Source organism: Hipposideros armiger, unplaced genomic scaffold (assembly GCF_001890085.2).
Source record: "Hipposideros armiger isolate ML-2016 unplaced genomic scaffold, ASM189008v1 scaffold_226, whole genome shotgun sequence".
NCBI classification, from domain to species: domain Eukaryota; kingdom Metazoa; phylum Chordata; class Mammalia; order Chiroptera; family Hipposideridae; genus Hipposideros; species Hipposideros armiger.
This window is the reverse complement of record NW_017731576.1, coordinates 2,574,822-2,587,618: the sequence shown is the minus strand read 5'-3', so window position 1 is coordinate 2,587,618 and position 12,797 is coordinate 2,574,822. Positions and strand designations below refer to the sequence as shown.

At 35.9% G+C, this 12,797-nt stretch overlaps 1 protein-coding gene and 1 pseudogene across 1 annotated transcript in view; one reads left to right on the top strand and one right to left on the bottom strand.

The window, feature by feature from the left end:
- Window positions 1-12,797, top strand: part of STAG1 (STAG1 cohesin complex component) — a 392,478-nt gene that overhangs the window by 29,850 nt on the left and 349,831 nt on the right. The gene's annotated exons all lie outside the window — the stretch shown is intronic.
- The window catches only part of LOC109389230 (AP-3 complex subunit sigma-1 pseudogene), a 29,469-nt pseudogene continuing 18,767 nt past the window's right edge, over window positions 2,096-12,797 (bottom strand).

The window sequence follows — 12,797 nt, the reverse complement described above, 5'->3', positions numbered from 1 at the left end:
GGCAGTGTCACTGGCCCTCATATGTGGGATCCGAACCGGGGCCCTCTGGCATCCCAAGCGAGTTCTTAACCATCGCGCCACTCGGCCGGCCCTCGTATTAGTTTCTTTGTCTATCCTTGCATTAATATCATTATCTTGAGCTTAAGGAAAAGTCTGAATAGCCAAAAGAAGGTATTCCTACCTTATTCTTTTGTAAGACTTTGTAGTCTCTTTTTGTATTTCCATGTGCATTTTAGAACCAGCTTGTCACTTATCTCTCTCAAAAGAAAGAAAGAAAGCAAAACCCCCAGCCAAACTACAAAATCTGTTGTGATCTTTGGGATTACACTTGTTGCTTTAAGTTATTTTGAGAGTGGGGAGAAATGACATTCTTTATAGCTCTGTGGATAGAAGTTATGCATATCTTTTGTTAGACTTATTAGATATTTGATTTTTTTATTCTGTAAGTACTACCTTTAATTTTCTAAAGTGGGCTCACAGAAATTACAATACTTTGATCACAAGTTTTATAGCAAAAATTAAAAATTTTTTATTTTCCAGTTACAGTTGACATACAAGATTATGTTAGTTTCAGGTGTACAACATAGCGATTAGACATTTATATAATTTACAAAGTGATCACCCCGATAAGTATAGTACCGATCTGACATCATACATAGTTATTACAGTATTGACTATATTCCTTATGCTGTACTTGGCATCTCCATGACTACTTTGTAACTACCAATTTGTACTTCTTAACCCTGTCTCCTTTTTCACCCATTCTCCTCTTTTTCCTTCTATCTGACAACGCTCAAAATATTCCTTGTATCTATGAGTTTGTTTCTGTTTTGTTTGTTGGTTTATTTTTTTCTTTAGATGCCACATATAAGTGAAACCATATAGCATTGTCTTTCTTTGTCTGATTTGCTCCGCTCAGCACAGTACCCTCTAGGTCCATCCATGTTGTTGCAGATGGCAAGATTTCATTCTTTTTTAATGGCCGAGTAACATTCCATTGTATATATGTACCACCTTTTTATCCATTCATTCATTATTGGAAACCCAGGTTGCCTCCATAACTTGGCTACTGGAAGTAATGCATTAAACAAATGGGTGCACATGTTCCTTTGAAGTAATGTTTTTGGGTTTCTTTGGATGAATACCCAGAAGTATACCCAGAAGGGATCACTGGGTTCTTCTTTGTCTCTTGTTATAGGCTTTGTTTTAAAGTCTGTTTTATCTAGTGTAAGTATTGCTACCAGCTTTTTTTTTCCCCATGAAATATCATTTTCTATCCCTTTAAGTGTGTGTGTGTCTTTTGATCTGAAATGAGTCTCTAGTAGGCAGCATATGTAAAGATTTTTTTTTTTTTTTTTTTTTTTTTTTTTTTTAGCTGAACTATCCTACCACCTGTTGTTGGCAGCTCAGCGGTAGCTCAGGTTGGGCCGGGCATTGAACCACTGTTGCTCAGAGCTCAAACTCTTGAGCAAACTCTTAACCAACTGAGCCACTCGGCTGGCCCAAGATTTTGTTTTCTTATCCATTCAGCCACCCTGTGTCTTTTGATTGGTCATTTAATCCATTTACAGTGAGAGTGATTGTTGATATGTAGTTAGTGCCATTTTATTATTTGTATTTTTGATCTTTGTTTTTTTTTGGCTTTTTTTGTTTTGTTTTGGCTTTTTTATCTTTAGTAGTCCAGTTACCTTGGCGTTTATTTAAACTAAGAGAAAAAAGTCGTAATGTTCTTAATGCATACATTAAATAACAGTTGTGACAAACAGCAGAAAGAATTAAGGAATGTTGCACTTGTGATACATACAAAACAGCAACATTATGGGTTGTACATAATAAAAAGAAATGTCTCAAACAATTTTCAAAATACTGTTGTAGCCAATGTACAGAGGCATGCCTTAGGTAGGCATAGGAATGAAGTTTGGAAATGAAAGGAAAAAAAAATCATTGGAACTACTCAATTTCTTCAGAATCAGTGTGTGAGAAAAGCAACATGGAACTGCCATACGGATTTTACACAACTTTTATATATAGTACCTTGATTTAAATCCAAGAGTAAAAGTTGACTCTCCTCCTCTATTTTTGGTAAACAGCTGCATGGTAAAACTTTGATGACTTTTCTCCCTGGATTTTACCTGGGAGTGGCCTTTAAAATTTTTTATTTAAAAGAGGGCAGGTTTGGCATTTTTATGCTGATGTCACCAATGTTAATATTTCTTGGGATCTCAGGAAGATTCATATTCTTTACAACTGATACAGCACAGGCTGAGGCTCCCGCTAAGCCAGCCTCAAGATTTCTCCAGTTTATTTTGTGCATCAATTTGTGTAATAATTTCTTTCATGTTGCTCTCCAATACCATTACCCCATTACCATTTCTGCAAGAATATAATGAACTTTGTCTACATGGAAAATTAAATCCAGTTCCCAGGCCTTTTCAAAATACTTGTCTAATGTTTCCAGAAATACTTGAATTAGATCTAAAATGCCAAGTTTCTGAAGAATTCACACAGAAGACAAAATATAACGTTGTATAATGTCTATAAATCAGTTTGTTGTCAGATCCTCCAATTAATAATCCTTCTTTGAGGAAATTAGAAAACATTTTCATCTCTCTTATGAAATGGAATGTCTCCCTGATGATTTGCTTTTGTGTATCTTCACTATAAGGCTGGTGGAACTTGGAGAGCTGTGGCTTCCAGTGGTTGTTGCAGATAAGGATCACCTTGATCTTGGCTGTGACCTGGTGGGCGCTGGGGGGCCAGGAGGTGGGGCAGGCTTGCTAGCCTTGCCTCCAGATTTCACAGGCGATCCCTCCCTCCTGCCCCTTCTTGTGTATGCATGTGCATGTGCATCTTGCGGGGCAGGGCCTGATCTTTTTGTTTTCTTCTTAAAGAAGTTCCTTTAACATTTCTTGTAATACTTCTTCCTAAAGAAGTTCCTTTAACACTTTTCGTAATACTTGTTTGGGAGTGATGAGCTTTTTAAGCTTTTTCTTGTCTGGGAAGCTCTTTATCAGGCCTTTGATTTTAAATGGTAGCTTTATAGCAAAATTTTTTGTGAACAAAATTTTATTCTGGTTCTAAGTCAGGTTGTCCAAAACATCATCAGCAACTCCACACTAAGAGAGTCTAAGATGCTACACAAAATAATTGCTTCTGATGTCTTTTTCTTTTGTTTTCCAAGAAGCCAGATGAGCAAAGTGATTATTGTGTATTGTAGTAAAAACATTTCACGTGACCATTTCACTTACCTCAGCTTGGTTGAGTAGATTGTATTTTTTTTGTATTTGGCTTTTAGTTGTATGTGTGGTTTTAAGCTATTCATAAAAATAGTTGCTCAAATAAAATGTTTTTTTTGATTTTAGGTTTTTGTTCCTGTAGACTTTACTTTGTATTAAATAGTTTCTTCTGTTTTATGTTTGCAATGGGGTAGAGGTCATGACCTAAATAAACATTGAAGTGAAGTACATTGTGCAAGTTGCAACCTTGTTGCAATGGATATAAAGTATAAAAAGACTTTGAAATTCTGGGCTTGTGAAAAGGAAACAAAATACAGTATAGGTTTAATTGTGTATAGTGGTGTGTGTGTGAGAGAGAAAAGAATTAGACAGGAGTTCTGGAATTGGAGCACTGGAATAGAGAGTAAGGGAGAAAATTATTAGAGTATATAAAAGGAAAATGAAATATCTTGGAGAAAGGAATGATAAAATATTTTAATAGCTTAGTTCTTGAAAAGCCATTATGATTTCAGATATCAATACTGTAAGAAAACATCTTTAGAAAGAAGCATTTTAATAAAAACTTGCAATGAAATTTGTGAGGACAAAACCAGAATATACAGAAAGAAAGGACAAAGAACAAAAAACCAATGTATTTCTGGGGCTATATAGGCCAAAAAAAGTTGCATTATATTTTATGAGTAAATTTTGTGGTACTTATCTGCAGTTCTCAAATCCTTCTTTAATTAGGGAAAAGTTTATTTAAACTGGCAGAAATAATCATAGTTCATGTATGTAAATCATACTGTAGTTGACTTTCTTAGGTCGTAAGTTCTCCATCATGGTTGGTTATAAAGTATAGTAAATATACATTTGCTTAAAATAATTGTAAGGATTTACCACACATTTGAAATATTCCATGATTCTTTACTGTACATTTTTTTTGGGGGGGGGGTTGCAGAGGTGAGTTAATCACCTAACAATTGTATAAATACCAATATAGTAAGCAGTGAAACTGTTCTCTTATGCTAGTGTGTGATATTGGTTTCCCAGCATTAGCCTTATTGAAAAAAAAGTGAGGTGATAATTCACTTCATATACATTTAACTATTTTAAAATGTGCAATTCAGTGGCATTTAATGCAGTTGTACTGTTTTGTAACGACCATTTCTCTAGTTTCAGAAGACCACCCCATCAATTAGTCACTACCCGTTTCCCCCTCAAAAACCATGCTTTTGGCAGCCATTTACCTGCTGTCTTAATCTGTGGCTTTGCTTATTCATGACATTTTGTATAAATGAAATAATTTAATATGTATCTGACTTCTTTTACTTAATGTTTTTGAGGTTCATACGTGGTAGCTTGTACCAGTACTTATTCTTTTTCATGGCAGAATGATATTCCATTCTCTGTGTATACCACTATTTGTTCGTTGGATGCACATTTTGGCTATTGTCAATATGCTGCTGTAAATATTTGTACAAAAATTTCTGTGTGAACATGTGTTTTCATTTCTCTTGAGTGTATGTCTAGGAGTGGAATTGCTGGATCGTGTAGTTAATTCTTTGTTTAGTTTTTTGAAGAGCTGCCAAACTTCTCAATTGTAGTTGCACCTTTTATATTTCCATTAGCAAAATAGGATTCCTGTTGCTCTACATCCTTGCCAACACCTGTTTTTATTATTTTGACTAGAGAAAAAAAATCACTGTGTTGATCATTGTAGCTTTGTAGTAAGCTTTGAAATTGAGACATGACCCTCCAAGTTTGTCTTTCTTTTCAATATTGTTGTGACTATTTGAGCCCCGTTGCAATTCCATGTGAATTTCAGGATTGGCCTATTCATTTCTACATCCTACTGGGTGTGAAGTAGTACCTCACTGTAGTTTGACTTGGATTTTCTTTTTTTTAAAGATTTTATTGTGGAATCAGGGAAGGGAAACAGACAAGTTGCTGTCCTTTTGTTTTTCAGTCTAGTTGTGGAGGACGTTGCTTCACTGGCCCATGTTGGCATTATCATTGCACTCTTCCTGTGTGAGGCAGTCACTCGCTGGCCATTGGATGGCGACTCGTGGCAGCCCAGCTTCAGGTTGAGCTGTTGTTCAACATCTTAGCTGTAGAGGGCTCAGCATCACTGGCCCTTATATGGGATCTGAACCGGGGTCCTGCTGCTCAGAGCTGGCGTCCCAAGCCAACTCCTAACCAACATGCCATTCATCCAGCCCCGACATGATTATATAGAAAACTCCGAAGACTCCACCAAAAAACTATTAGAAACAATAAACAAATACTGTAAAGTTTCAGGATACAGAATATTTAAAAATCCATTGTGTTCCTATATACTAACAAATTTCAGAAAAAGAAATGAAAAAAGAAATTCCTTTTGCAATTGCAACAGAAAGAATAAAATACCTAGGAATAAACTTAACAAAGGATGTAAAGGATATATACACTGAAAACTAGAAGACAGTGTTAAAAGAAATTGAAGAACACACTAAGAAATGGTAAGATATATTGTGTTCATGGATCAGAAGACTCAACATAGTTACAATGGCCGTATTACCCAAAACAAGACACATATTTAATGCAGTCCCCATCAAAATTCCAATGGCATTTTTTAAAGAAATAGAACAGAAAATCATCAGATTTTTATGGAACCACAAAAGACCCCAAATAACCAAAGCAATCGTAAGGAAAAATAACAAGTCCAGAGGTATCATACTCCCTGACTTCAAATGATACTATAAAGAGACAGTAATCCAAACAGTATGGTTTTGGCAGAAAGGTAGACACAGACCAATGGAACAGAATTGAGAGCCCAGAAATAATCCCCCACACCGTATTTCCCCATGTATAAGACGTTCCCTTGTATAAGACGCACTTTAATTTTGGGGCCTGAAATTTGAAAAAAAATGTATTACATAAAGTTACTGAACTCAAGTTTTAGTCATCATAAAATTCATACAACTCCTCATCACTGTCAAAACTCCCAACCATTAGCTTGTCCACATCTGTGTCTGATGACGAATCACTGTCTTCATATATTGCCTTGTCCTCAGCAGGAAATGCAAGTAAAAAAACCAAAACACTACAACCACTGTATAAGACGCACCCAGTTTTTAGACCCCAAATTTTTTGAAAAAGGATGCATCTTATATACATGGGGAAATACGGTATATATGGGCAAATAATTTTCGATAAGGAGCCAAAAACATACAATAGAGAAAAGAAAGCTTCTTCAATAATTGGTGCTGGGAAAATTGGAAAGCCACATATAAAACAATGAAACTAGAGTGCTGTTTTTCACCATAAACAAAAATCACCTCAAAATGGATCAGACCTAAATATAAGAGCTGAAACAGTAAGAAACATAGAAGAAAACATAGGTACTAAATTTATGGACCTTGGTTGTAAGGAGGCTCTTATGAGTTATTTCAAAGGCAAGGGAAGTAAAAGCAAACATAAATTAATGGAACTATATCAAACTGAAAAGATTTTGCATGGCAAAAGAAACCATCAACAAAACAAAGAGCCAAGCAACACCTCCGCTAAAGAGCTAATACCCAAAATATATAAAGAAGTCATACTACTCAACAACAAAAAAGTCAATGCAATTAAGAAATGGGTAGAGGACCCGAACAGACACTTCTAAGAAGACATACAAATGGCCAACAGATATATAAAAAGATGCTCAACTTAATTATCTATTAGGAAAATGCAAATCTAAACCACAATGAGATACCAACTTATAGAATGGCTATTATCAATAAGACAAAAAATAACAAGTGCTGGAGAAGTGGAGAAAGAGGAACCCTCTTACACTGCTGTTGAAAATGTAAATTGGTACAGGCACTATGGAAAAATGTATGGCGGTTCCTCAAAAAATTAAAAATAGAATTCTCATACGACCCAGCAATTCCTCTTCTGGGTATCTTCCTCCAAATTTTGAAAACATTTATCCTTAAAGATAGATGTACCCCTATGTTCATTGCCGTATCATTCACAGTGACCAAGACATGGAAATAACTGAAGTGTCTTTCAATAGATGATTGGATAAAGAAGTGGTACATATATACAGTGGAATATTACTTGGCCATAAGAAAGGTTGAAATACTGCCATTTGTAACAACATGGATGGAATTTGAGATTATCGCGCTACGCAAAATAAGTCAGACAGTAAAAGTCAAGAAGCATATGATTTTACTCATATTTCGGATATAAAACTGAAAGCAACAAACAAGATAGACAAAAACTCATAGACAGAGACATCATCATGGTGGTTACCAGAGGTAAAGGAAGGTGGAGAGTAGTTAGAAAATGGTAAAAGGAGTCAAATGTATAGTGACGAAAGGAGATTTGACTTTGGTTGGTGAACACAGGATACAATATGCATATGGTGTATAATAGAATTGTATACGTGAAACCTGTATAATTTTATTGATCTATGTTACCCCAATAAACTCAATAAAATTTAAAAAATTAAAAATATGTAGGGCTTCTTAAATTATTTTAAATGAAGTTAAGTAATCAAACAAGAAAGACTTATTGCTCCTATAGTATTAGACTTAATGGAAAATGTGGCTAGTGAATTGAATTGTTATTTGATTTGAATTAAGTAGTGAATCAATCAAGAAGCTTTTATATAAACTACCCTTTACAACACTGAAGATTTGATTCATACCATGGCTTTTCCTTTAATTACCTTACTGTTAATGATAGTGTTGATTCATAGGTATGTGAAAGATGGTCCAGATTAAGTATGCTCTGTATGAAGTTACTATTCTAATATATTTATTTAATTCATAATGCTCTCTAAGTTTTGTGAATTTTGTTCAAATTCTGAAAAAATTTTAAATCTTTTTTTTTCTTTTTCTTATCTCTGGCCAGAGGAAATAGGGTGATGAATGTCATGACATTAAGATAAGAAAGGCTATTGAACACTTTGGAAATGGTGCATGATGAGGCAGGTCAACAGAATTTAGGAGTGAAAGTGAATGAAAGAGTTAGCCATTGAAGATCTTGTCTCATCAGATGTGAACATAGTTGTGAATGATACTGAACAACATTGAAGGAAGTAAAGATCACCAGGCCTGTATCGTCAAGTGATGGTGAGAAAATGCAGTTGATTGATCTTCTGAGTAGGAACAAAATAATTTTTTATTTTGTGGATGAATAGGAAAACACTCGTATTTCTCCTTTTCTGTACTACAACATTGAGCACTTTGTGACCGGATGTGTGGGTTTTGTATACATCAAGCAGTTTTATCACATCGATGGGCTGGGTATCCTAAAATTTTAATCAGTCCTGGCACTGTTTTCCTGGAGTTAGCACCAGATCTCATGAATTAAGGACTGGGTCCCACAAGAGTCCTCCCTGCGCCCCCCACACATCTTCAACATCAATAGGAAGTCAAGGTTGTTACTTGTGCTTCTGACCAACTGGTGGTTCCCATGTCCCCTTCCTTGGGTTTGATTAATTTGCTTGTATGGCTCATGGAACTTAGGAAAGGTTTATTTCCTAGTACAGGCCTATTATAAAAGAGTACAACTCAGAAACAGGCAGATGGAAGAGATACATAGGGCAAGGTATGAAGGAAGGGGCATGGCACCTTCCCAGGACCTCCACGGAACTCCCAAGTTTTCACCAACCCTGAAGCTCTCCAAACTCCATTTTTTTGGTTTGTTTTTTTTTTTAATAGTTTTATTGGGGAATTGGGGGGATGGGAACAGTGCTGGGGAATTGGGGGAAGGGGAACAGACAAGTTGCTGTCATTTTGTTCTTCAATCTAGTTGTGGAGGATGTTGCTTCACTGGCCCAAGTTGGCACCATCATTGCACTCTTTTTTTGGGGGTTTTATGGAAGCTTCATTAGGTAGGTGTGGTTGATTGAATCATTGGTTGTTGGTGATTAATTCACCCTCCAACCCGTCTCCCTTCCCTGGAGGTCAAGGAATGGGGTTGAAAGGGCTAACCCCTTCTAATCACATGGTTGGTTCCCAGGCAACAACCCCTCCCCCCTTTTCCTTAGGGGCTTTCCAAAAATACCTCGTTAACATAATCTTAGATGTGGTTGGGAGGGGCTTGTTATGAATAATAAAAGATACCTTTATTGCTCTGATCACTTAGGAAATTACAAGGGTTTTAGGAGCTCTGTGCCATGAAGACCAAATATATATTTATTGTAAATGAAAACGTCACAGTGGATAAACAGGCACAGAATCCTTAAATATTTGACTAAAGCAGTGATCTCATCAAAGACATTATCTTATATAATTAAGTAGGATAGCGAGACATTAAAGGAAGACAGTTTTTTTGTGTGTGTTTTTTTTCTTCTTCTAAGCTGAGCCATCCTGCCACCTGTTGGCAGCTCAGCGGCAACTCAGCTCGGCCTGGAACTCGAACCGCTGTTGCTCAGAGCTTGCACTCTTCAGTGAGCTCTTAACCAACTGAGCCACTCAGCCGGCCCTAAAGGAAGACAGTTTTAACAAGAGCAAAAGATGGTTTGATCTCTCCAGTAATACGACAACTTGGTTAGCAAATCAAAAGGCTATAAAAACTATAAGCACCAGTACACAAAGTATTTTCTAAGATAGGTAGCTCATTTCTGCTCAGAGATTTAATGTGAACAAAATAGGAAACAATTTCTTAATCCTTGACTATAAAGTAGATGTGGTTGAGTTGTTAGATACAGAAGCTCAGGAATGTAGATTTTTTTCCTGAGTCTCCATGGGAACAGCATCTCTGCCAGCATTTATTAGTCTCAAATGATCTCTCACAACAGGAGAGTTCTATAAAGAGGAACCCCTATTTCATAGGAAACTCTATATTCCCTGAAGCAATGATTTCCCATGCTTTATATAGATTAAGACATTAAGAAAATCTGTTCTCCACAAACTTGTTTACTATTTTATGATATGAAACAGGATTCCAAGAAAAGAAAATTATACCTTCAGGAAGTAAGGGATCATCTTAAGAATTCACAGCTATTGTTCCAGGAACCAATAAGTCTTAAGTGGTGGTCAGTCACTGGTCTTCAGGAATTAACCTAATAAAATAGCATTGGGAGGCAGGAGAGTATAGGTTTAATTGTTGGCTTTGTCACTTCTTATTTGATTTTTGGGCAAATCATGTATCTCCTTTAGTCACAGTTTCCTGTTCTGTAAACTGACAATGAGGCTGAGAGAATGCATTTAAAAATGATTTGTAAAACTGTCAAATGATATACGAGTATATTTAAGGATATTCTGTTATATTTGTCCTGGTTTTAAAGACTGTAAATGGAAAGCTAGGGAAAACAGAAAAAAATGTTTAACAGCGGCGTTTTATTAAAATTCCAAGTAAAATTTTATCTTTGTTTTTAAGTTCTACAAAAAAACATTCAATGTCAAGATGAGTTATTTTTATAACAAAACATGACAGTGGCTCCACTGTCTTCAACAAACGTTTAAAAATTGAAACAGACAGGACTTGTGTTGGTGGTAAATGTTTATTAATCATGGGGTTTTCTATAGTTACAATGTGTATTTCATTAAAAAAGACTAGATATCTGACTTGTGCTATGTATACCTCATTTTTATTTACTGAAACTTGCTGTGTAATCCAATTTTTAGAACTATATGCTTTAACTTCTCAAACAAGATACACATCCAGGGAATACATTTAGGCCAATGAAATTTTGGTGCGTTCATTTTCTATTCTTAGTTGCATAATTCCAGGTTTTAAATTGTCTGGGTTGTGTCTAATTTCAAAAAGTTCAAGTACATGAAGTTTACCAGTAACAAACTATAGTGCATTGTGGCAGTAGGTGGTTGTCAGTATTTGTGATTGAAGTTCTTTTTTCAACTGGAGATCCTTAGGCTACTGACATTAGAGTCAACTTTTAAAAAGTGTGACCTCTAATAATCACCCAAGACTTGCTAAATCAAAATCAACATTGATTACACATTGAATTATCTGGGGAGTTTAAAAAATATGGATGGCTGGACTCCACCCCCAGAGAATCTGATTTAATTGGTCTGGAGTTGTGGCTAGTGGTTCTTAAACTGCATTAGAATTATCTGAAGGGTTTCTTAAAATTGGAATTGTTGGGCCCCAAACTGAGAGTTTGTGATTCAGGTGGTCAGGGTTGGGACCTGAGATTTTGTAGATCTAATAAGTTCCCAGGAGATGCTGATGCTAGTCTGGGGACCACACTTTGAGAACTGTACTCTGACTGAGGCTGTGAACTACCTGTTTAATTTGGAGGCTATGTAATATTAAATGAGGAAACCTGGTCCATAAGGAACTTAAGAAACATAATAGATTTCAAAGTAGCAAGTGATAAGTGTGGTAAACTGTTTTATAAAACAGAAAGATTATATCCATAAATCTAAAATCTTTTAAGTTTATTTACAGTGAAAAATACTCAACATTATAAATAATGACTTACCGAAAAAAATATCCTCAGAGATGTTAAAGAAAGCAAATGTTTGCAGTTTCTCTCTTTTGTCAGGTTTGTTGAGGTATAATTTACATATAGTAAAATTTATTCTTCATAAGTTTTGACAAATGCACCAGTTTTGCAACCATCAACAGAATCAAAATACAGAGTTCTAACAAGTTTCTCTTGTCCCTGTGTGGTAACCCTTTCTCCAGCCCAGCTCCTGGCTAGCACTGATCTCTTTTTCACCCTGTAATTCTTCCTCTTCCAGGATGTTATATAAGTGGAATCATCTGGTATGGAACCTTTTGATTCTAGCTTTTTTCAATAAGCTTAATTTAATTTAGATTCATCCATGTTGTTGCATTTATTAATATTTCATTTTTTTTGGTAAGAGCAATTTAGGTTTACAGATAAATTGAGATGAAAGTGCAGAGTTCGCATATAGCCTCTACCCCCACACATACACAGCCTCCCTCACTAGCAGCAGAGTGGTTCATTGGTTATAATCAGTGAACCTACATTGACATATCATTATTGCCCAAAGTCTGTAGTTTACATTAGGGTTCATTCTTGTACATTACGAGCTTTGACAAAAGTCTAGTGACATGTGTCCACCATTATAGTATCATACAGAATAGTTTCACTGCTCTAAAAGTCTGTGCTTTGCCTATTCTTTTTTTTAAAATTTTTTTATTGTTAGTTTCAGATGTACAGAACAATGCAATAGTTATCCTTTTCACCCTCACAAAGTAACAACCCTCCTCCCCCTATGTACTGCCCTCCCACCCCCGATATCATGTTTATCTATTACAATTCCATTGATTCCATTCCCACTCACTACTCCACGTCCCGTGACTATATGTATTTATAATTATAGTTGACATACAATATTATTCAACATCAGCTTCAGAAATACAGTGAGGTGGTCAGGCCTCTACACCGATTATGAAGTGGTCTTCCCAACAGGACATGAGTCCATTTGGCCCCCTAAGAAATATTTACAACATTATTGATTATATTCCTCAGCCTGTCTTTTTCTATCCCTGAGGCCATATTGTAATTACTAATTTGTATTGTCTCATCCCTTCCCCTTCTCCTTCCTCCCCACCCCCTCCCAACTAACAACCCTCAGTTCTTCCTCTGTGTCTCTGAGACTATCTCCA